The 24,213-nt window shown below is 37.9% G+C and overlaps 1 pseudogene; it reads left to right on the top strand.

Annotated features, from left to right (window-relative positions):
• The first annotated feature begins 3,809 nt into the window (after window positions 1-3,809).
• Window positions 3,810-24,213, top strand: part of LOC123615922 (large ribosomal subunit protein eL28 pseudogene) — a 61,299-nt pseudogene continuing 40,895 nt past the window's right edge.

Below are 24,213 nucleotides of genomic sequence, written 5' to 3'. Positions count from 1 at the left end.
GGTGAGCAATCAATGGGCAATAAGACATCATGAAGCCAGCAACCAGGGCAGTTAGAGCAAATGTAAAATGAAGCAGAGAAAAATCAGTCATAGAGGTTTACTGAAGGCCAGGAGGAGTTGTATTTATTGCTTACTTTAAAGGAACAGCCGGAGTGTGGATTTTTAGCATGGCTTACAGGGAGTAAGTCTTACACTCTTGTTCAGATCCTGGCCTCTGATTCCCCTAGATTCTCTTTGGAATTCAGTGATTCCACTTCAGATTCCACTTGTTGTTCTCTGTGATATGGGCAGGGCTGTTCATAGATCAATGGTTCATCTTTGTGAAAATCTAGGTTTTGTAGAGTTGGGTTATGAGGTTGAGAGTTAATAGGAAATTAGCAATTTTTTGAAATGGCAAGCATTCGTTCTGTGACAGTTCAGCGGGGATGTAGAAAGAGACTTGTTTTGTCATAAAGTGCTCTGGAGGGGTATCTAATAAACCCTTGTTATGAGGTGCTACCAAGGCAATGGTGGAAGAATTCAGCGGCAGGCTGGAAAAGTCCAACGAGCTAAAGTGGCAAGTGACAGGAGACTGCCCTTTGGCAGGTCTGTGTTGCAGGCTGATTCCTGGACACCAAAATAGAATCAGCATCTTGGCAACAGTGAGTCTTCCAAACCATAAACGTGGTATATAAATATATTTATTAGGTCTCCTAAAGTTTCTCTCAATTAAGTTTCTATAGGTTTTACATGTTTTTAGTAGATTTATATGTAGATATTTGATATGCTGATGCTATAGTAAATTGTCTTTTTCAGCTTTTTCTAGCTGCAGCCAACAATAGAAACAGACTATCCAGTGACCTCACTCAACACACTTACTTATTCTAATGGTTTTTATGTAGTTTGGTTTTATTATAGATATAGGTGTTATGTGTATAAAGTAGGCTTTTAGGTCTTTTTTTTTTTTTAACCTTTTGTAGACAAACTTTTTTGGGGGGAGGGGAATGTTGGAATCCTGAACCAAAATTCCTGGAGCCTGAGACCTGGAACAGGGCTCGAAGTAAAACTCTTATTAGTGTTTCTAGTTGCTTGTAAGAACCATAGGGAAACATGGGTGACACATGTGAAGTAACACCAGCTTTTCAGAAATTTCACTGTTTGCAGCTTGATGAGATAGTTTCATAGATCCCTTCCACTCCCTTAAAAGAACATATTTGGTTCAGTCAGTTTATAATAGCTAGCATTTTAAAAAATTCATTATGTGCCACACATAATATGCTTTAAATTTTAACTCATTTCCTCTTCAAAAGAATACCATGAGGTAGAGGGAGAGTATAGCTCAATTAGTAGAGTGTGTGCTTAGTATGCATGAGGTCCTGGGTTCAAGCCCCAGTGCCTCCATTAATAAATAAATAGACAAATAAACCTAATCCCCCACCCCCACAAAAAATTCTAAAAAAATTAAAAAAGAATACAATGGGACGTTAGCTATTTCCCCCATTTTACAGGTAAGAAAACATGGTCACAAGGAGGTTAAATAACTTTCCTAAAATTATACAGTAAGATGGTGAAGCAGTATGCAAATTGAGATGTTCCGTTTCTAAAACTTGTGGTCAGTGTTACACTATTTCGAGTTGATCTTCTGGATCAGAGAAGATCACAAAACTATCACATATCCCTTGGTCTACCCTGAGGTGGGTATATCCTATACATGATCAAAGAAAATTCAACATACAACTTAACTATACAACGTGAGTGTGTAGGGCAAACTCTAATAACTCCGATAGTTGTCCCTCTATAGCAAGGTACTTTTCCAGTGGCGGTTGTGGTGGTGTTCGGGCCAAAACCACACACCGGACTTGCCTTGTCACACTGAGGACAAGACTAACAGCAACCCAACAGCAGGAATCAATAATCAGTTAAAGACATAGCGTCATAAATTTCCCACCACACCTTGTCTTGGGGAATGCATTTGCTAAAATGGCAAAAGCATGACCAGATCCCTAGGTCAGGTGTGGTGTGCTGAGTAATCCTGGAGCCACGAGTAAATGTCTCCCAACTCATACACAAAGCAGCCATCACTTAGAGAAAGATACTTTCAACTACCAGACGTACTCCATCACTTAGTCGCTCCCCTCAGGGTCCTCTGAGTTAAATCTGTGCTCCTGAATCAGTCAGATCCAGTTTGTCCCATGTTGGCTCTTTAGTCCTAACTCTGGAGGCCCAGGAATCTAGGGGTTTGTAGCATGCTAGTTGGTGTAGTTGTCACACATGTTAGGAAGCCAGAAGGTACTATTTAGTTCTAAACCTGCCGCCTTGTTTTGATACCTGCAGTTGGACATGCTAAAAAGGTTGTCTCAATTATAAAAGAAAGATTAGTTAATTTTGTGAAAATGTTGGCTGTTTCCACATGGGACTAATTTTTCCTGTTTCCAACGGCTTAATGACAGGTGGTCCACGTTTTAGCTGCCAGTATTCACAGACGAATAAACAAAAGTACCAATAGCCAAAGATGTTCAAATTTAACCTAGTTAAAAATTATCGTACAATCTACAGTTTTCAGAGCCCATTAAAATTGCACAAGGCAGCTGCACACGGCAATAGCCAGGGCATAGTCCATGGGGACTTAGAGAAGAAAGGGAAAAATAAAACACCTCCTTGCTTTTCAGAATGTAGATGTAAACTGCCTTACTGTAAAGAGCTTATTTGCCAATAAATTGGCTAATGGCCAGCAACACATGGACCACTGTAAACAGACTCTTCAAAAGTGGACCCTAGAAGGTGAATGAGTTGTGAAAGTTATTGGCCGCATATCCTGCTTCAACATTGAAAAATATTAACCTACAATGCATTGATCTGCTTCAGTGATAAGGAAACAGATACAAATGATGGGGGTGAGCCTTCTACTAAGACATGGAAGGCAAGCCAACACTAACAGGGGGTCAGTTGTGGGGGGAGGGAACTATAAATATCACATAAAAGCAACTCCTTTGAGGAGAAACAGCTGAAAGAGTTACCCCTCCTCTCCCCACAGAAAAAGCGAAAAGAAAAAAATGTGACCCTGTTCTTTACCTTGCAGTAGCCAGTAAAGATGGAACACTCGCCTGAATTTAAAGGGCAGGACCACACATCAGACACGTTACTTCCCCTTAAATGTTGGTCCTGGGGGAATGTGGAACACCTGTGGAGAAAAGGTATCATGTGATTAAAATGATGGCCTCTGGTTTCTCCTGGAAAGTGGCAATTAATCCAGAATGAGAAAGGCTATGCAGTACTGCAGATTGAAGACAGAGAAATGTTGAGGGTGGTATAGGGGTAAGAGCTCTGAATATTAGAAGGGAGGGGAAGGGCACTGGTGTCTGGAGGGCATTTGAGTCAGGAAGGGAGAAGAGGAATATTAATTGGTGATTGTTTTTGGTGATTGTTGTTGTTTATGCTTTGTCTTGGCAATGTTTTTATGTTGAGCCTGCAATTCTATTAGGAACCATAGTTATGTTTTCTCATTTAATATCAAGATAACTCAGGGAGACACACATCATTATTACCATTTTATAGACCAGTAAACACATGTTTGGTGACGTTAAATCCTTGCCAGAGATGAGCAGTTAGTCCGCGAAAGAGCCAGATTTCCAAACTGTCTCTGGCTGCAGGTGCTGGATTGTTTCTTTTGCAGTCCATTGATTGGAGTTTAAACAAGTCACTTGTCTGCCCCAGGCCTCAGTTTCCTCCTCTACACAGGTGGATAATAATGCAAATCTGATACGGTTGCGGTGAGAAGTGTTTTGGGATGATTTGTGGGAAGGACTCAGGACCGGGCTTGTCGGCGCCTAATGGTTGAAAGCTTGGCGGGACGCAGCGCAGAGGAGCGCTGTGGTGAGGCCGAGGCGGGTGCGTGATAAAGACGTGGGGCCCTTGCTGGAGCTGTGTCTCTCCTCCCCGACAGGACCACGGACAATAACCCTAATTCCAGGCAGTCATCTTGAAAATGTGTCTGGAATTGCTCGCAAGAGGAAGACTATAAGAGAATACGGATGGAGTAGTGAAAAACCCAAGTTCACTACCGAGAAAACAGTTGGAACTACTTCCCTGATTGGGCTCCGTACCATCGCTTTTCAGAAAGCGCGTTGTTAGAGCACAGATCCCTCGCAGTTGTCTAAAAACCAATTTACAGCTGCTCTCCAGCACCACCTACCGGTAAACAGACAGAAGACAGGACGCAAGCTGCAGGGCTGAAATTGAGCAGATGGGTTTTTAAAAGTCAGTTTGAGGTGGGAGAACAGTTAAAGGAGACCCTGTACAGCCACATAATAGAGCATTGCATAGACCCGATGTAACAGGCAGAATATGTAAAAACGTGACTTTTGGAACAGTCTGTAAAAAATTAGATTACAATACTATAAACAAATATGCAGACATGTCTTCAGAGGATTTAGAAGTTGGGAAAAAGAGGAAATGCACAGAGTTTGATGAATTTACAAAGTTTTCTTTCAGACTGGTTGTTTTGTGCATTGGCCACAAACATAACCTTCAAAAGTAATCTGTAATAGATTTGCAATTGTACCAAAATATGTATTAAATAGTCATAGATGGGAAAAAGAAATGAAAATGATTATGTATTTTGGGGTGCATTAATTTTTTCTCTTAAGCTGTCTATAATTTGAAAAAGGAAAGCCTTATTTAAAGTAACACATAGTAAACAAAAAAATCCAAACTGCAAAAGGTATATAGTGAAACACAACTCTCTCTGAAGCCCAGAATCCCATTCTCTCTTCCAGAAATCGGTCAGGTTTATGAGTTCTTGTTTACTTCTCTAAAATGTTTTCCTTGCATATTCAGCAAGTGTTTGTGGGTGTGTGTCTGTGTCGCGTCTTGGTCAGGAACCTCGGGGACATCCCTTAATGCCATCAGATCATTTCAGCTTTAACTAAAAAGTTGGCTGGTACCACTAGATGACAATAAAATAAGTTGAATTTAGGCAACAGAACTGTGTTAAATATGTGTTTAGCTTTTTAGAATTTATGTCAAAAGGATTGGTGAAGTCTTTAAATTCAAATTTATTTTTATCAAAGATATACTTGCATGGTGTTTTCTTATTTCCACATAGCATACTTATGGGCATATTTCTTTTTCAGTTAACTCTATATGATGCCTATTTCTTTTCTACTGTACAGGATGAGGATAAAGCTTCTTAAACTGTCCTCCTAAACACACAAGCACACATTCCCTCCCCCACCCAACCAGCAGAGTCATTTCATATTTCACATTTGGCTTGAAATATGATCAATACTCAGTGTGTACACTGTTATGATTGTATAAATATTATTTGCAGATGAGACATATTTATGGCTCAGGAGGACTTGGACATTATGCTATTTTATTTCTTGTATAAATGTTGCTTTTTCTGGACTTAATAAATGTCTCTTTTTAAACTTTACACAGGTTTCTATGTACCTATCAGTAAATCATCCCTAAATTCTCAGACATCCCTAGACTCAGAAAATCTCTCGGTGTATTCAAACACAGGAGGTTATCTGTCAGTTACATTTCCTCTTCTTTTTAAACAACCCCTGTTCTTCCACTTAAATTTGGATCCATGGCCCCCTGGGCCTGCTGCCCAGCTACCCTGAACATTTTCCACACCCTTTCCAGTGTTGTATCCTCTGGATTCTATCCTATATTGTCTGTTTTATGCCTTCATTTGAGGAACAGATTGTTTAGAATCTTTCAAAGAAAAGGTGTTTGAGTGTTTTTATTTGTTTGAGATGTGATAACCTGGCTAAAAAGAATTTCTAGGTTGAAAATGAATTATTTCCTCAAAACTTTGAGAACATTAATTTCTTATTTTCTAGTTTCCAGGGTAAATGTTTGTTTTTCTTTGTTTGTTTCTGTTTTGTTTGGGGAATTCTGACACAGTTCTACTCCTGATGTTTTCTCAGTGACCTGCAGTTTTCTCTAGAAGGGTGTAGGGTCATCTCTTTCTACGCAGGGTTCTGAAGTTTCGTGTAGAAGTCTTGGTGTGGCTTATTCTTCATTCACTTGGCAAAAAAAAAAAAAAACAAACCCAAAACAAAACAAAACCAAAAAAAGTGGATTTTTTTTTAATTATTTCTTCAACAATTATATTCTGCAATTTTGTCCTGTTCTTTTTTCTCCCTCTGTTCTAGAACTTCTTTTATTTGTAAACTAGAATTCCTAGGTCACCTTTTGAATTATTTTCTCTTGAAGTTTCTATTTCTCTGTGTTTTTGGTCTTTGGAGATGTGCTCAGTTTTATTTTCCAAAACTTCTGAATTTCCGCTTTCCTTTGTCATATTTATCTTTTTCAAGGGCACTCTTGTCTCAATGTTCCACTTTTCTGTGACTGTCTCTTAGGGAAGCAGTAACTTCACTTCTCTCTCTCGGTGTCATACAGCTTTTTTTCCCCTCATGATTCTATTTAGCCTTCCACACTGTCTATATTGTTCAAGTGTAATTTTTTCTATTTGTTGATTTTGATATTTGTCAGTTTTCTTAGGGACTTTCCTCAAGTGATTGGTGATCCATGAGTCTATCAAATAGCACATATCTGAGAGAGAGAGAGAGAATTAGAGAGAGAGGGAGAGAGAGCGAGCAAGAAGGAGAGAAACAGGTGCTGGGATTTATTGTGGAGAAATGTTTATTTAGGGACTCTTGTCAGCATCTGAAGGTCTCTCTGTTAGGATTGTTTTCCTAGAAAAGAATCCTCTAGTATTCTTCCCGGTGAATATAAAGCTGGCATCAAGGTTCTGGGGCCAAGCCGAAAGGGACTGGGGGTCCCATAATTCAGTATATAGACTCTGATTTAGTCTTCACCCCCCACCCACTGAGCTATCTGGTGTCTCTAAACCCAGACTCCCTGGGTGCTACCTCCTCAGTAATGAAACCTATTGTCCTATCAGGTTGTAGGGGTCTAGTTGCTCTTATTTTGCAGACTTGTGTTCATTAATCTGTTTCTTCAATGAATATTTGCCAAATGCCTACTACATGCCAAACACTGTTTTATGTAGCATGGAAAGGATTGTCTGCGAAACACGTGGAATCTCTTGCCCACTGTGGGGCTTTCATCCCCAAATGAATCTTTACTTTCAAAACTTATTGGTGTCTCCAAATTCTAAACTTTGGTCTTCTGTAGTGCAAGTTGGCTTGCTTTTTCTGTAGCTCTTTGCCTACTCTGTTTTTATTTTCTATTTGGTCTGTTCAGTCAGGTACCTCCTTGCCCTTTTGTTTTCCAGTTCCAAAACTGGGTAGCTTCCACCTTCCTCTTCAGCTTTTTTGTTTTGTTTGTACTTGGGGATTGATTTCATACCCTTTTGGTCATTTCATGGCATTTAGGAAGAACATAGAGGTACACATGTATGTCCAATAGACCATCTTTAGTAGAAACAGCTGGGAGTAATTTTGCCTAATGAGCCCAGCACCTGAATGTCTGCCAACCCGCGATGTGCTTGGGTCCCCCAAAGTCTCATGGAGTTGGGAATCTGGACTTTCCTGTACTAAGAGTTCTCTCTGGTACAGGCTGGTCCTGTCTGCAGAGGGTCTGCATGACTTTTCCTGCAATTGCTGTGTCCTCTGACAGAAATGCAGTTGCTTTTTCTGGTCAGAAAGGACCCAGAACAATTCCTACCCACCGCCCCCAACCGTTCCCTAGCATTATATATTGCCCGGAACTGAGAGAATTTATAGAGCTTCAGTATGTTTTTTAGTTAAGGCTCCTCACATTTTCCCCTTCTGGGTCTTTGGAAGCTTCAAAAAGAGGTTAATATATAATTTTCTATTTTTATCATGATTCTGTGCACCTGTGGTTTTTTGGAAGGAAATAGTCACTTGTCTAGAAGAAAGGCGACCTTGTTTCTTCTCATTTGGAACAAGAAAGTTCCTCTTGAGCACTTTTCCAATTTCCCAAAGAAGGGCAGATTTGTCCTACCACCTTCTGGAAACTTCATGGTGGCAGACTTCGTGGAGCTGAGGGACACAGGCTCTCTTTCCCCTTAAATCATGAAAATCAAGGCAATGTACCCTATAACCTGCTACACTCTGTCATGAGTGGCATGCCTTAGCCCAGTATCAGTTTTTTTCCCCAAGAAATCAAAACCGTACATCCTTATGGGAGATCTTCCCTTTCAGAGTATTGCCCCAAGTCTTTTCATATCAGAATCCTCAGTTTCCCATTTTTCAAAGTAGAGCCCAGTTCCAGCGATTACAGATGAAATTCTAGGATTTCAACTCTAAGTACTATTTTTCCGATGGGCATTAAATCTGGAAAATATGTTTTCGACTTTCTTGAGGGGATTTAGAGGAAGAGAAAAGGAGTCAATCTTTTATTAAGCTATTAAATTGGTTTGTGAATTCTACACCTGTGGTGGGAAAGGAGTGGAGAAACTCCATGGTCCTGACCTTCTTGTTCCTAAAGATAACTTTTGTGTGTGAATAAGAATTTCACAACTCTGAAAGGAAATCTTTTCAAAGGGAACTAAAGAAAATGTCAGAAGATTTTCAAACTATGAAAATTACTTAAGTGAAAAACTGATACTAGAAATCTGAACATTGACAAAGCACAATATTACCTATAAAACTCTTTGGCATCTTTTCATATTTCCTTCAAAATGCTTTGTGAATTGCCTGCCCCTTTAAGTGATAAACCTGTACCGGTACTTCCTTGAGAAACTTCATACCACCTAGAACACACTTGGAACAATAATAAGTATTTACAAACACTTTTAAAAATTAACTTTCAGTTATTTTCACCCAAGATAAATAGTTAAGACATCTACTCCGAAAGGCACACAGAAAGGAGCAGATTACTTGATCACTTATGTAAGATGTACTTGTTGAATGTGCACCGGGTGTCAGGTCTTAAGAGAAGTTTTAGGAGCACAGGCATAAATTAGAGAGCTGTGGCAATGCCTTCACCAAGCTGGTGGTGAAGACAGATGATGAAAGAAATATACACAAAATGTGGGATAAATGCTGTAGTGGCAGAATTATAAGGAGTTTAGATAGCATTTTAGTTCAGGGTTCAACCCTATTCCAGAGGTGGGGAAAGGAGTGCCAGCTAAAGGTGCTATCTTAAATGGTATATAAGAGCTCTCTCGAAAAAGAAGGGAAATTAGTTTTCCAAGAGGAAGGACTAGTATATATGAAGATCTAGAAATGAGAGAGGAATACATTGTAGTGCAGTTACAACAAAGAAATTTGTGAGACAGAGAGAGGTGAGAATTAGGGTAGGCAGGTGAGCAGAGGTCATATTATTCAGGGAATTTAAAGGTACATTATGGGTATGGATTTCACTACAAAGATAATAAGCAGCCATTGACAATTATTTTAGGGTGGTAATAATGTGATTAGATTTGTACTTCGGGCGGATCATTTTGGCTGCGTATGAAAAATGAATTGAAAGAGAACAAAGTGTTGGAGCACTTCTTATTCCAGTCTTGTCAGAGAAGCCAGCATTAGACTTAACTTCTTACCTAAACAACTATAGAGGTAGACCAGTTATGTAAAACAAATATTTTTAGGCATTGGACACCAGTCAGCGTAAGGCTGAGATCCTTAATGAAAAAACAGAACAAAAAAACCCCCACGTAAGTAATTTTTGGATTCCTTCAGATTTCTGCCAGAGGAAATGTCCAACGCATGATACTCGAAAGCAGAAAGGGGAATTCTCACTGGGCAGAGTAAGACAGTTTGGTGTTTTGGGGCTGCATACATGCCTAGAATTTGTGGGGTATGTTGACAGAATGAAATAACCACAGTAGAAGAGGATTTGAAATTTGTAAAGGGGTTCTCTGGTCCTCGGGATGCAAGGTGAAATTCCACAAGGCATAAGGCCATGGAACTGCTGATGAGGGGCAGACAGCTGAGTGAGATTCCTGATCACACAAAGATCACGAAGTGCCAGGAAGATGTTGGAGTTCTGACCTCAGAAGTTACAGACATCTTAATAATTAAGCCAGGTATTCAGTTGAAATCCCCAAATAGTAAAGATCACACTCTAAGACTACTTTGCACTCATTTAACAAGTTCTTTGCCCAACAACTAAGTGGAAATTTGACATAATCTCACCCTGAAAGCTAGAAAACAAGTCTGAACAGGATAAAATGATCCACCTATAATTTAACTACCCCCAAAACAGGACAATAGTATAGAAACTGATACAAAGATTCTAAAATGTATGTTGAAATAAAGTCCACATTATGTGTCTCTTGACTGGTCAAAACAATCTTGAAGAAATACAAATTTGGAGGGGTTTACTACCAAATTTCATAACATATTGTAAAACAACAATAATTAAGTCATGATTTTGGAGTTATGATTAAAAATACATCCGTGTCACAAAACAGACGTTCTATGTCCATATCTACGTATATGCAATCTACACATATGCTTTTGCCAAAGGAGTTAAACAATTTCGGTCTGAGAAAGGAGATTCTCAGTAAAGTGCTGGGGCAACTAGATGATCACATGGAAAGAATAAACATTGATTCTTTCCTCATATGAAGCATGATGGGCAGTGGCTCATAGACCTAATGGTAATAATATTTAAATTATACAGCTAGAAGAAAATATTTTCACAAGTTTAGGATTAGTCAAAGATTTCTTAGGAAGGCTCAAGAGGTACTAATCAAAAAAGAAACAAATGGTAAATTGATTTTCATTGATATTGAAAATTCTTGCTTATCAAAAACAGTATGAAGAAGGTTGAAATCAAGCCATGGACTGGGAGAAAATATTCTCAAAACATATACCTGACAAAGGACTCATAATTAAGACTACACAAAGAATACCTACAACTTAATAATTAAAGGAAAAATGACTAAAATATGGGAAAAAAAAGACTTGAACAGGTGTTTCACCAAATCTTATGTAAGAATGTCCACAATGCCTATGGAAATGTGCTGGGGGCCACCAATCATGGGGAAAATGCAAATTTAAACTACAATAAGATGTGACTACACCCTCACTAGAATGACTTAAATGAAGAATAGTAAAATACTAAATCTATGCTAAATATTGGAGAGGATGGCCAAGTACAAGTAGGACGCAAGTGTGCTGTTAGTGGTAATGGAAAATAGTGTGTGCACCATGGAAACTGCTTAGCAGTTTCTTAGAAAGTTAAAAGTCTTCCAGAATACCCTTGGTATTTCCTTTTCTTGGTATATGTACTTTAATGAATGTATATGTTCATTAAGAATGTACAAAAATATTCATAGCATCTGGATCATAAGAGCCAAACACTAAAAATAACCTAAATCTTTATCAACATGAGAAAGGATAAGCTAACAGTGTTACTTTGTACAATGAAACACATCATTTTATTGCACTTTACTGAGCTTCATAGATACTATATTTTTTTCAAATTGAAGGTTTATGGAAACCCTGCATTGAGTATGTCTATTGGCATCATTTTTCCAACAGCATTTCCTCACTTCATGCCTCTGTGTCTATTTTGGTAATTCTCACAATATTTGAAACCTTCTACCAGCGAAAAGATTATGACTCCCTGAAGTCTCAGGTGATGGTTAACATTTTTCAGCAATAAAATATTTTTAATTAAGGTATGTATGTTGTTTTTTAGACAATAATGCTATTATTGCCCACTTAATAGAGTATGGTACAGTGTAAGCGTAATAACTTTTATATTAACTAGGAAACCAAAAAAGTTGTGTGACTTGCCTTTTTCGTGGTATTTGCTTTATTGCGGCAGTGTGGAATGGAACCCATAACGTCTCCAAGGTATGCCTGTACTATTTAGCAATAAAAAGAACAAATTCCCAGTTCATGCAATAACATGGGTAATTCTCGCAGACTCTGAGGGAAAAAAATCAAATATAAAAGAATGATTATAATTCCATTTATGTAAACTTCAGGCATAGTCAAACTATTCTAAGGAGATAGAAATTAGAATGGTGTTTGAATTGTAGGACAATGGAATAATGAATGTAGGGCGTAGGTAATTTTCTGGGGTGAGAGACATGTTCTATGATAGACATTGACATATATGGTAGCAATTAGATGCATGTGATCATTGAGCACTTGAAATGTGGCTAGTCTGAACTGAGATGCATTATAAGTGAAAAATAGATATTGGATTTCAAAGACTTAATATAAAAACAATATAAAAGATCTCAATGTATTTTAACTGATAATGCGCTAAAGTGACAAAATTGGGGATATATTGTTTTAAATGAAACATGTTATTAAAATTACTTTCATCTGTTTCCTGTTTTACTTTTTTATGGGACTAGAAAATTTAAAAGTTACATGTGTGGCATTTGATTCTATTTGACACATTGTTCTATGTCTTCACATATACATTGTTATATGTATCTTTACACTTGTCAAATGCATCAAGATATACACTTAATATTTATATATTTCACTGCAGGTAATTTATATGTCAATAAAATACTGTTAACATTAATAAAACAAAGAGGAGTCAGTTAGCAGGATAGTGATGAAATCCAGGTGAAAGATGATGGTGGCCTGCACCACTGTGGTGGTAATGGGAATGGAAAAATTCATGTAGATTCAAGAAATGTTCAGAATGTAGTATTAATAAGACTTCATGAGTAATTTAAGGCTAGTGCGTAAGATGGCAGATCCAGGGATTGTTCCTATAACTGAACAAAGTAGATGCAAACAAAATGTTCTGTTAGAACTAATGGAAGGAGTCTGCAGAGCTGAGTCTCAGGTAAGAGACGGCTGGTCACTCCAACCAGAGTGAGAAATATAGCAACTGTTTCTTTGTTCTCTAGAGACATCTGAAAGTTTCCAAATGAGAGGGTTGGTGATGAGGCTGGAGAAAGCCTCAGGCAGAAGGAAGGAGGTAGGGGGAAACAGGCAGTCCCATGGGACTAAACATCCTCTCCACCCCAGCCTACACGTATGCTTCTCTGTTTGAGTGAACTCAGGTCCATGCCATCTTTGCCTATTTGTTTCAGCCTTTTCACTAGGAACAGGGTCCTGTCTTTTCACCAGGCTTCTGCCATTTACCAAATCTTGATACATCCTCTTCCTCATCTCAATTTCTGCCTTGTCTATTAAACTTGTCCTACTTGACTAAAGAAAGGATGAAGTTATTTTATGGATAACGAACAAGTGGGGCTTTTTTTCTGGTATGGTGAGAAGGGGAGGCTTTTGGGACCCCTTGAAAAAATGCAATCATGTAAACATGCACTTTCTTGAAACAATCTCTTCAAACCAGTTTGGTCGTAGTTGAGTGGGAGAAGGTGAGGTCTTGCCTCATTTGTAGATGACCTTTGTACTTTTAATAATTAAAAGAAAATTTCCCCCGTCATGAATAATACAAACTTCAGATTTTAATGGAGTCATCTGATGGTTCTTCACTAGAGTCTCGTTTATCTAATCTTCTATCCACCTCCTTCTGTATTCCTTCAATTTTGTTCCTTTAGGGTTTTGCTTTCTTTTTTATAAATTTAAGAAAAATATAAGCTACCTAATGATTGATTGGCTGACTACTGTATTGCCAATCCCTTTTCTGGCTTATATCTATAAATTAAGAATATTCTATAATGTTTCTAGGAGAGTTAACTTTAGCATACGTTTTTTAAATTCAAAAGCACATTCTTGCTGGTTGGTTTTTTACCTAAGTGGGAACACTCAGTTTTAGAATACAGTGAATCTTTGTTCAAGCCAACCAAACTTATTTTTAGCATGGGAAAGGACCAGACATGATGACAAGCATCACTGGATATTGAAGATCCTCAGAAACTGAAAATCTTTGATACATATGAAACAAAAAAACTTCACCATAAAGTAAATAATATTAGACATCTTACACAAAGAAAATCACTTGTGAATTATGACGATTCCTGACATGTAATCACAACAAGTGTCTCTGTATACATAACCAGAACTTAGCTAACTCTGAGTCATAAGGAGACATTATAATAAGAAAATTTCTATATGCTTGGTAAGCTTTTGTTAGTCACTGCATCAATCATTGTGACAGTCCTTTCCACCAGCCAAAATCTTTATTTCTAACCTCTTCATTATTCTTGGTGGAGACTCTAAGATTCTAATAAGCAGTGAAATGTCCAAAATGTAGGAAGCAGGAGGAAGTAAAAGTTCTTGTTAAGGCAGCATGGAAAATTCAGTTCCTCCTACTGTTTTTTTGAATCAAACCAAAAAAAAAAAAAATCATCAAATGCAGAAAAGATACAATTTTCATCACCATATATTTTATTTATAACTCTTTTTCTAGAAAAACCCTTAGGTAAATAAAAACCATTTTACCTCTTCAAGTAGATTTACCTTCAGTTAAGTCACAAGATAATTTCCAAGAAAAATTACAAAGAGTATCTGCATTGTTAGTGCTATCAGGACATGGGGGATCTGGATAACTTACAAACCAACAAAACACAACTGCTGAAGGAGGAAGAATTCATCTGGCCAGAAACTATCTCTGGAGATTCATGACAAACCCCTTGCTGTGAGATTCAGGCAGTGTCACAGCCCTTCTGATGCAGATGTGGAAGGAAAGCCCGAAATATAGTAGCAACATAGATTTTCTCCCCAGCTGAGTCCACCTCCCATATGACAATTCATATTAAAAAAAAAGGGGCAAGAAGGGGCATTCCTTATACCATGTTTTTCCGGGTTGCTTCTTCTGTTTGATAGACCTTGACAAGAAAACTCAGTGTCCTATGTCATATATTCCAAGTTCTAAGTATATGCCATGTATGAATTATATTAGCTTCAGGATTACAACATAGTGATTCATATTTTTTATAGATTATATCTCATTTAAGGTTATTATAACATATTGGCTCTAGTCCCTTTGCTGTACAATATATCCTTGTAGCATATTTGTTTTACACGTGGAAATCTGTATCTCTTAATCCTCTACCTCATTTTGCCCCTCCTCCCTTCTCTCTTCCTGCTGGCAACCACTAGGTTGTTCTCGGTATCTGTGAGACTGTTACTTTTTGTTACATTCACTATTTTTTTTATATATTTTAGATTCCACATATGAGTGATATCATACAGTATTTGTCTTTCTCTGTATGACATTTCACTAATGCCCTCCAAGTCCATCCATATTGATGCAAATGGCAAAATTTCATTCTTTTTCATGGCTAAGTAGTATTTTGTGTGTGTGTGTGTGTGTGACATCATCTTTATCCATTCATCTATTGATGGACACTTATGTAACTTCCATATCTTGGCTATTGTAAATAATGCAGCTATGAACATTGGGGTGCATGCATCTTTGCAAATTAGTGATTTTTGTTTTCTTCACATGCATGCCCAGGAGTGGAATTGCTGGATCATATGGTAGTCCTATTTTTAGTATTTTGAGGAACCTCCATACTGTTTTCCATACTGGCTGTGTCATTTTACATTCCCACCAACAATGTACAAGGATTCCCTTTTCTCCATATCCTCGCCAATGTTTGTTATTTGTGGTCTTTATGATGATAGCCATTCTAACAGGTATGAGGTGATATCTCACTGTGGTTTTGATTTGCATTTCTCTGTTGATTAGTGATGTGGGACATCTTTTGATATGCCTGTTGTCTTCTTTAGAAAATTGTCTTTTCAGGTCTTCTGCCCATTTTTAATCAGGTTGTATATTTTTTTTTGATATTGAGGTGTATGAGCTGTTTAGATATTTTGGATATTAACCCCTTATTGGTCATATCATTTGCAAATGTTTTCTCCCATTCAGTAGGTTGTCTCATCATTTTGTTGATGGCTTCCTTTGCTTTGCAAAAACTTTTAAGTTTAATTATGTTCTTATTTGTTTAATTTTGCTTTTTGTTCCTTTGCTTTGGGAGACAGATCTGAAACCAATTGCTACAATTTATGTCAGTGCAGCTGGCTGAGGGGCCCAGGGGGTCTCATAGCTGGTCTTAGCCTGCTGGTGGTTGTGGCTGGGGCCCAAGGGATCCTGGAGATAGTACTGGCTCACTGGTGATTGAAGCTGGGTGCCAGGGTCTCTGGTGTAGGGCCCTGGGGATCCTGGGGCTAGTGCCTGTGTACTGATGTGTGGGGCCAGGTCCCGGTCCCTTTGGTGGACAGGGCCATGTACTGGAGTGGCTAAAGGCTCAGGAAATCTTCAAGCAGTCCGCCTGCTGGTGGGTGAGGCTGGATCAGGGTACTAATGAGCTAGGGAGAGATTCCAAAATAGGGCTTGCCAGCACCACGTGGTAGAGTGAGCTGCCAGCAGTATCTGTTTTGAGAGTGAGCTCCTCGTGGTGAGCTACCTGGTGCCTCTCTGGGAGACTCTCCAAGATCAACAGGTAGGTCTGACTCAGGCTTCTTTTAAATGACTGCTCTTGCCCTGGATCCTGGAGCACGTGAGATTTTGTGTGTGCCCTTTAAGGGTGGAGTCTCTACTTACCACTGGCCTCTGTGTCTCCTGAAAGTAAGCCCCACCAGCCTTCAAATCCAAACATTATGGCGGCTCATCTTTCTTCTGCGGGACCCCTGGGCTGGGGAGCCTGATATGGGACTCAGTCTCTGCAATTGTAATTATCTCCCGTTTGGGGAGGGGGCGCCCAGTGGGTCTTGACTCTACTCCGACTCTACCCTCTTACCTGTCTTGTTGGGGTTCTTTCTTTATCACTTTAGTGGTAGGAGATCATTTCTGTTAGATTCTGGTCTTTCTCGCCTCTAGTTGCTCCACAAATGGCTGTAATTTGGATGTGTCTGTGAGACGAGGTGAGCTCAGGGTCTTCCTACTCCACCATCGTGGCCAAGGTCCTCTCACTGTGGTTTTAATTTATGTTTCTCTGGTTACTAATGACGCTGCACATCTCTTCATGCGTTTCTGTGCCATTTTTGTATCTTCTTTGATGAAGTGTCTATTAAAATCTTTTGGCCATTTCTCTTTCACTTTTATGTAAAATAGCATTAACATTGTAGAAACTAGGTTATTTGTCTTATAAATGTCCCACATTCCAAATGTGAATACGTTTGTTTGCCTCCACACTGTTTAACACATTCCTTTATTCCCTATGTTTCCTTATAAAACAGGGTTCTCGCAAAAGGCTTTATTAGTTTCAGGTTCAACTCTTTGGGCAAGAACACTTTACTATTGGCAAAGCTTCATCTGAAATCACATCAGAAGGTCTTCATATTTTTTAATGGTACTGACATTGATCAATGGGTCCAATTATTGTAAAGTTCTTCATTAATTTGTTTAACTAATGATTGCTGCCTGAATCAGTTATTTCATTAAAGTTTGCAAAGTTGTCATTTAAAAAATTCTTTCATATTCTTTATTATAATAGGAAGTCTTCTGTATGGATTTTTTTTTCTTCATTTTAACAGTCCATACAAGGAAAGATAGACTAAATGCTTATTTATTTCCTTTTAATTTGCAATCTTCACACTAAGTGTTGGTGCCCAGGTTATTTCCAAATTTCTTAATTGTTGTCATTGTTTTTGGTTGGATTTCTCTATCAAAATTGAGTATCAACACAAATTGACTTAAAAAATATATTTAGTGAGTGTTTATTCATTGCATTCATTGTTTTTTTGAAGCTCAAGTTGTCCCCTCTTTGGCACATGAGAGTCCTTCATACTGGTTCCTCTGTGTTGACAACTTTGTCAAGCTGATGGCAATAGTTATTGCCTCCAGGGAGGAATCCCACTCCACTAGGAGCAGCAATCCCGGAAGTCAAACCACTCCATGGCTCAGGTCACCAAGAAAGACATGACTCACAGTTTTACAGTGAAACAGTTTTACTCACATAGAGAAGAGATGGGGCAAGATGAGCTCCAGTAGTGGACACTGGCTCCCCCCTGGCCAGCAGGTCACCTCCCTCAGCTGACACGGGGTGATGGTCTACATGGACCCCTTTTAAGCTGTGGGTGAAGGACCCTGTTCTCCCCTCTTCACTTCCCAACACCCGTGAAGTGGTATCATAGGTGCTTGGCCAGATGCCATATGAGACACATGCTTGAACAAGACAATGGAGCTTATATTGAGTCTGAAACAGAGAAAGATAATCCCACACAGACCATGAGGGCTCCTTATCTCTTGGTAAGGAAGTTTTCTAGCGCAAGGCTCATTTTTATGTGGCTGGGTGAGGAGTCGAACAACTGTCTTTCCCAACAAATGTCCTTACTTTCTGTCATGACTCAATACCCTGGGTCATCCTGATGCTTCCTGTTCCAGGCATGGAATCTGCAAAGGAGTCCTGTTTCTAAAGAGAGGAAGGATATTTAGGGTGCTAGATTGTCATTGCTTCTCAGGCTTTCCAATAACATAAGTTAAAAGGGAAAATATCATAAATTCATTTTGATATCGCCAACGCAAGTTTAACATTATATAACATCATTTTATTTTATGCTTTTATCTTTTTTTTCTTATAACTGAATACCTTGGCTCCTAACAACATTAACATACTTCTTTTTTGCATTGCATTTCATTATATTCAAAATATTTTCGAAGTAATAAAATATCATTACAAGTAGTTAGAGCACTTGATGAAGTTTAAGATTCTTTCAGCTCTGTTTTTCCCTTAAAATGTATTTCCTAAGGCTGTGTTCAGAAGCCACTTTTTAAAAAATCCTTTTATCTGTGTCATCTTATCAGCTTGAGGTACAATTAGATCCACTTATTTCTGTCTGGTTTCAATTTTTAGGAATTAGCTTTTTTAAAAGGCTTTATGACCAAAAACATATATTAAGTTTATCCAGAAAATTCTTACTTTTATCACCATCGTCTGCATTCATTCCTTCCCTAGCCCCATAGGTATCCATTTTTGTTAGTCTTTGGTTTATCCTTCCAATGTTTCTTTTTATTAATGTAATAAATTTGTGCTTATAGTCGCAGAGAGTGATGATGTATGATAAATGACATGACAGATAAAATTCTGCCTCTTGTCACTCTCAGTTAACAATACTTCAATACATCTTGGACATCTCTGCATACTAGTGTATAGAGAGTTTCTTTATATGTTCTTAACCACTAAATAGTATTCCATGGTATGTCTGTATTATAATTTAATTTAGACTTCCATTGTTAGATATTTGCTTTGGTCACAATCAATGGCTATGAATGCCAGTATCAATCTTACTCTCCCACTCTTTCAACCTATAAAAATTGGGGAAATACACATTTACCAGATATTGCATTTCCTTTTTTATAAAATATCTTTCATGCATTAAAAACAATCAAGTTGCTTTGGAACATCTGTAACAAATATATATCTGAAGGGCTACAATGAGCAGAACCAGTGGTGTTCTTGTCGTTTTTTAACAAACGGCAACCCAGGAGAAAAATGAAAATGCTTCATTTGTCATATCTGCAGATTTTCATGTTGTAAATACTCCCACCATGGCCAATTTCAAGGCAGCAATGTGAAGTCACTGGAAGTGGAGTTGGGAAGAGGTGTGCACAATCCCAGCCCCAGCACCCCCCCGAGTAGAACGCACAAGTGCCGTGGGAAGGTGGGGCAGATCTGTCTCATCTGTCCTTCTGGATCCGCTCTCCCCTCTTCCCCATGCTGCCTGGAAAGCTGAGATATATGAATGGCATGAGCAGACGCCTCTGGCCAGTCGTGCTCCCTGTCTCCTGGTTGTGACCAGCCGTGCTGAGCAATGGCGGGGACCAGAGATTGGTTTGTATTCCCAGTTCCTTCCCTGAGAGGTCACCTCTATCTGGCCAGGTCATTTGGCCATTTCCACCAGGTATGTGGCAGTACTTTCTGCGTCTGTCACTGTCCCTCTGTCTCTCTCTCCAGGTTCCAGTTACTGCTCCCTCCTCTCCTCCTTCAGGCTAAAGAGCTAAAAGTTCCCCTGTGCTTCCTAACTGTACTATTCCTTTTTGTTTCCATGCTCCGTCCAAATTTTGCCAATTATCTTTTTAAACGATTCTCACATCACTGAAGTAGAATGTGCTGCCTTTTTCCTCCTAACAGCATCCTTCCTGACACAGAAGTAATAAAGGAAATGATTAGGATAAGCCTTAAGATGAAAATTAAGTCAAATATAAGGTGTGTAAGCCCTTTGACTCCGATAATACTGTGAATTTGTTGGTGTTTGATAACTTGCCCTGTACCTCTTTTATATTATTCCTATTACTCTGTACATATTGTACTGCCTGAGTTTAATATCCCATGTTTAACTCAAAGAAACAAATGTACTTCAAAAAATGGCATTCTTCCTACTTAGGAAGAAATTAGGCAAATGAAAAATTATGCCTGCAGGGTGTATGTGAGTGTGTGTGTATGTGTGTGTGTGTGTCTCTTAAGGAACTGGTCAGATAAGGAGTAAGAAATCCAACTTATGGGTATCGTCATGATTTTAATACATCAGTTATCAGTCTTCTGATTCCAATTCTAGTTCTCTCTTCAGCAGATCTTGCTTTAAAAATAGCAGCAGCATTAAGGAACAAATCGAAATAGAATACTTTTTAAAATCTAAAATTGCTTAATTGAAACTGAACAATTATACAAGTGAGAAACTTCTATTTTAAAACTCTGGGTTTATGTGGTACTGGCTGTTCCCTGTGCTGACAGAAGGACACAGTAGTTTTACTGTGAGGGTGCTAGCGTCATGACCTTAGCTAAGTTATTTAACCTCTCTGTCCTGCAAATGCCTCCTCTATTAACTGAGTAATTATTTCTTAGATTAGTATTTGCGGAAGAAGGTACTCCATAAATGGTAGTGATGGCTGTCGATACCGTTATAATTCCCTTTTGTCTCTGGATTCCATCTAAATTGGGATTATTTCCTTGTATTCCAGGAGCCAGCATTGTGTCGGCTGTTTTTTTGCCCTGGAATTTCCATAGGGGAGGATAGTGGGGAAAGGAGGTGGTCTGTCCCCTTGGATTCATTGGCTCTCTTGTTGAAGTTGCTTTTGTTGGTTTAGCTAATTTACTTAAATATTTTGGGATTTGCTTTACTTACTATAAAATGGCAACACTATTACTGCTTTGTAAAAGGCAGAGTGCCAAACATAGATTAGTAGTCTCCATAGCAGGTGTGATGAAGAATTGTAATGCAAGCAAAACAGTCACTGTTCATCTAGAGGTTTATACCATTCCTTCGATTAATTCATAATCAAAGTGTGTGTTGTAGACAGATGCGCTGGAAATCAAATGGGAAGCAAATATATGTTGTATTAATTTGTGGTTGGCAAATACTGTAATGTAACTATGGGCAGAAAATGCTGAAAGAGGTCTGTTCTCATAATCTACCTAGGCTAAGCAGCCTCAGAATCTGAATCTGCGCCCTTGTTTAACCTTCCTCAAGGCTAAACTGGTAATATTTTTCCTTATTTGACAATATTTGCGATTTTCAAACTAAAGTCACTTTCTGCGTGGAACTTTTATTAGCAGATGAACAGATATCTGAAAGTGGATCGTTGAATTTTGGTTGCTAGAAAATCCTCATGATTTTCTGTCTATATAATTACACTTTTTTTTTTTTTACAATGGCAATGAATTCTGACACCGAGGCATCATGTATTAATACGTTGAATCCACTAGATGTCACTATTTTCAAAGCAATAAAATAGAATTTGTGCCGTGATGTAATCGATAGGATGTACCTTCAGTTTGCTCCTTTCTCCCTCCCTCTCACCTCTATCTCTTTCATTCTTTACCCTTTAAGCATGTGAATTTAGCTTTAAAAATAAAAATCAGGTTTCTGAAAGCAATTTGGAAAGTAAAGCAGGTTGATTTGCCCAAACTTATACATCATCCTTTGATACTGAAGATTATTAAACTCAAATTTTGTGTGTTGAAAGAAAAAAATATATAGAATTAGGGCAAAAGAAATGGCGTTTTGTCAACAATTCTTCAGCATCTTCTAAGTTTCCATGAGCCATTTGTAGAGAGAAGGACTGGGAGACAAAGGAAGTTGTTTTAGTATGAAAGAAAAATTTCCATGTCACTTTTTTCTTGTTTGATAATTTAGAGAAAATTCCTCCCCTGCATGCATATAAAAAAAAAAACAGAATTCATAGATTTGGTTCCACTTTGGGAGAGATTCTGTAAACAGAACCAGTCAGTATTCCACCGGAACTCATAAAATCCTACCTTGAAGAAGGGGAAGAAACTGTCTGTAGTATTTCTCTGGCTAGAACTATGACATTTTATTTTATTTTATTTATTTATTTTTTTTAGAACTATGACATTTTAAAAAATGTTTTTCAAGGAAAGAAAAGCTCAGAAAGATGTTACACATTTAAAGTGGTTAGTATATTATAGTATATATGCTTTATGCAATTTTTATATTTTATTTCTGATTCCCTGTATTTTACAAAGTACAAGTATCACTTTCTTGTCTGAAAAACTATATAAACTGCACAATAGGCTAGTGTAAAAAATTAATAACACCTCCATCGTCTCTCTGGAATATTAACAGCATAGAATTCCAAGTGCTGCAAAACTGAGCTCTGGACCTGAGGACCTTACCAACCATTAACCTGTTAAGAGAATCATTTACATATAATGTTGTCGGAATAAACATCAAACACGTGTTACTTCTCTGTTCTCTAAACTTTGTTTCTACTTTCAAGCCCAGTTAGCATCTGGGAAACTATATTCTTTTATCCTAAAAGAAAAGTCCCCATCAACAAACTTCAGTGATTTTCCAAGACCCGACCTTTTAGTAAGAAAGAGAAGCAGACATGAAGCCGTGTTAACAAAGGACAGTAAGGAGCTTGGAGGCACCAGTGGTCCATTAACAGCCAATGAATGGAGCCACTGTGGCTCATGAAGTGTGGGTGCATCCTGCATCCTTTCACCAGGAGTCGCATGGTTACTGGACCCCAGGTAAATTGCTCGAGGATGATAAACTTCAGAGAGCTAGTGAAGAGAATCCCCTAACTGGTTTGCTGCTTCTTCCTGATTTTACTGTACCTCCGACTCCCCTCTCTAAGGGAACTTAAAGTGTGGTGGTTGGAAACATGAAGTTTATGATTATAATTTCATGACAGAATTCCACTTTTGCTGAATAGGTTAGATCTAAGTCTGGTCTGTATTTTTCTTGGCTGATTGAGGAATTGAAGGTAGTAATTTTCTTCAAGTGGATTAACTAAATAAATCACTTTAAATAGTGATTCATTCATTCATTCATTCACCCACCAAATGTGTATTGAGCAACTTAACTAGATCCTGGTACTATTCTGTGTACTTGGGATACAGCAGTGAATGAAAGGAAGTAATAATCTGTGCCCTCATGGTGCTTATATTGTCATAGAAGAAACCACAGGAAAAGCATATACTGGTCTTCTTTTCTTATTTTTTAATTAAACCTAAGTTTAGCTATATTTTAAAGAATCCTCTCAATAACATTCAAATATTTATTCTTTAACTTTTAAAATATCCTACAACTAGCATTTCTGTAAAAATATCAATATATTAATACAAACTATATTTTATGTTTTTGTGCAAAATAATGTTTTCCCACCCAATGATAGTTATTTTTTTTAAGAGCTGTAATGTCATCAAAAGAGGATTTACCTATCTAGATAGATAAATATGTATCTCTATATATGTATCCATATATATGTATATATATAGAGAGATGCATCTATACATGAAAACAGACATTAAAAAAGCAAAACTATTTGATATCTTGGTGATTTTTATGGCAAATTATCTAGAAACTTCTCTATGTCAAGCTATTTTGATATTTATAAGGATGATTTCAAATTGTTAATGTGTTTTCAAAATAAGGCATAACTATTTTTCTCATCTAAAAGATATAATCAACTTGTTAATATCAAAAAGATCTTTGTTGTATCTTTTGAAATTGAGGATTTATTCTAATCAGCAAATCCAGTGGGTTTTTTCCCTCAGGTTTTTTTTTTGGGGGGGGGGATATTTTATTATGTTGTTAGTGATGAATAGTCTGTTTCATCACTAGTGATAATAATTATGTCAAGGGAAATTTTAGAACTCTTTTTTACATTTTCTTCTGCTGCCTGTATTATTAAGGCCAGTTCTTATTTTGCTTCTCATCATGGTTTTTCTGTTTTGCTTTTCCTCAAATGTTGTTGATCCTTGTTTCACCATTTATATTTATTAATTAAGTACTGGTTGACCAGTTAGCTGGTGAAGATTTCCTTTGTATTTGATAGGTTTCTTCTTCTTCTTTTAAATTGAAGCATAGTTGACTTACAGTAGGGGTAAATGCATCATTTCATTGTCATGCAGACTTTCCTCTAAGATGACAGGGCAGGACCTCCAAATTTGCCAAGTTGACTTTGCTAAGTAGAGTTTCTGGATTT

Source organism: Camelus bactrianus, chromosome 15 (genome assembly GCF_048773025.1).
Source record: "Camelus bactrianus isolate YW-2024 breed Bactrian camel chromosome 15, ASM4877302v1, whole genome shotgun sequence".
In the NCBI taxonomy this organism is placed as follows: domain Eukaryota; kingdom Metazoa; phylum Chordata; class Mammalia; order Artiodactyla; family Camelidae; genus Camelus; species Camelus bactrianus.
This window is presented reverse-complemented; position numbering and strand designations above follow the sequence as displayed.